At 43.1% G+C, this 1,196-nt stretch overlaps 1 protein-coding gene across 2 annotated transcripts in view; it reads left to right on the plus strand.

The window, feature by feature from the left end:
- LOC122349558 (zinc finger protein 536-like) overlaps positions 1-1,196 on the plus strand; it is a 56,397-nt gene that overhangs the window by 42,252 nt on the left and 12,949 nt on the right. The window lies entirely within an intron of this gene.

Consider the following 1,196-nt stretch of genomic DNA (forward strand, 5'->3'; position numbering starts at 1 on the left):
CTCTCTCTCTCTCTCTCTCTGTCTTTCTCTCTCTGTCAGTGTTTCTCACTGCCCACTGAAACTTCACCAGTGTTACCTGTCCGAGGCTCCCGTTCCTCTGGACGTTTGGACCAACGCGCTTTACACGTTTGGAGACCAAGCACACACTTGTGAAAAAAAAAACTCCTTTGTAATCAGCACACTCTCAGCAGTCGGCGCCTGGACGTCAAAAAAGCAGAAGAGCGACAATCCAGTACTTTCAGGAAAACGAGAACGCCGCGTTTTAAAACAAAAGGGAAGCTACGTCTTTTTCTTGGAGAACTGGCCGCGTGATTTCACCATGTGTTTGCGAGAGCTGAACTCCGCCGTAGCATTCGAGACAAAAACCAGCCGGGGTGACAGAAGAACTAGTTTACACCGAGCGTGTCTGATGAGACGGCACGAGCCACGGAGACTGCGAACGTGCAGCCTGCAGAAATCAAACAGAAACGCGGCCCCTAACCCTACGCGCTTTGATCTCAGTCTTGCTCACTTCAAGTACTCTGGTTATGAGATTGTGTTTGTAATATACTGCCACCAATCAGTGTTGCAAAGTGTTACTGACTACTGAAATGGTTTGATGTATTCAATTATTAAAGAAAAAGAAAAAAAGAAAAGAAACATGCAAACAAGAAACAAGTATTGTCTAGCCATAGATACAGTCATGCGTTGTTGCATTTACAAAGCTAGCTGTTTTAGAGTGTAGGTATTAGATTGGAGTTTTCTTCTCTAGTACTGTAATTTTTGCCTTTCACCTTTGTAAAATACCAATAACATTAAAAGAAAAGGAAAAAAAAGAAAGATCGACAATCTTCTTCTGTTGCTGCAAGCGTATAAATCCATACAGTATATATACCCATGCCTCATGCAAGCAAATACAAACCGAGGTTTCCCCCCCTGAAGTATTTTGCACTGTGATAGTAAATGAAAAACCAGTCTATACAGTACGCAGATCGCTAATGGAAAATGAAGGTGCGTGTGTGCGTGCGTGTTTGTGCGTCCCTTGACGTTGTGAACTGATATTCTCTCTATTCTTTTGTGAACTCTGCTGATTTGGTCTGTGTAGTTCAAACTATCTCATCTTACGATGGTCATCTCCGTTGCTTTGAGAATCATTGCAATGAACTTCCCAGTAAGTCATTGTGCGTAGACTCCGATTCGAGTTTCGAGTCTGTTCT

This window comes from Puntigrus tetrazona, chromosome 7 (assembly GCF_018831695.1).
Source record: "Puntigrus tetrazona isolate hp1 chromosome 7, ASM1883169v1, whole genome shotgun sequence".
NCBI lineage: Eukaryota > Metazoa > Chordata > Actinopteri > Cypriniformes > Cyprinidae > Puntigrus > Puntigrus tetrazona.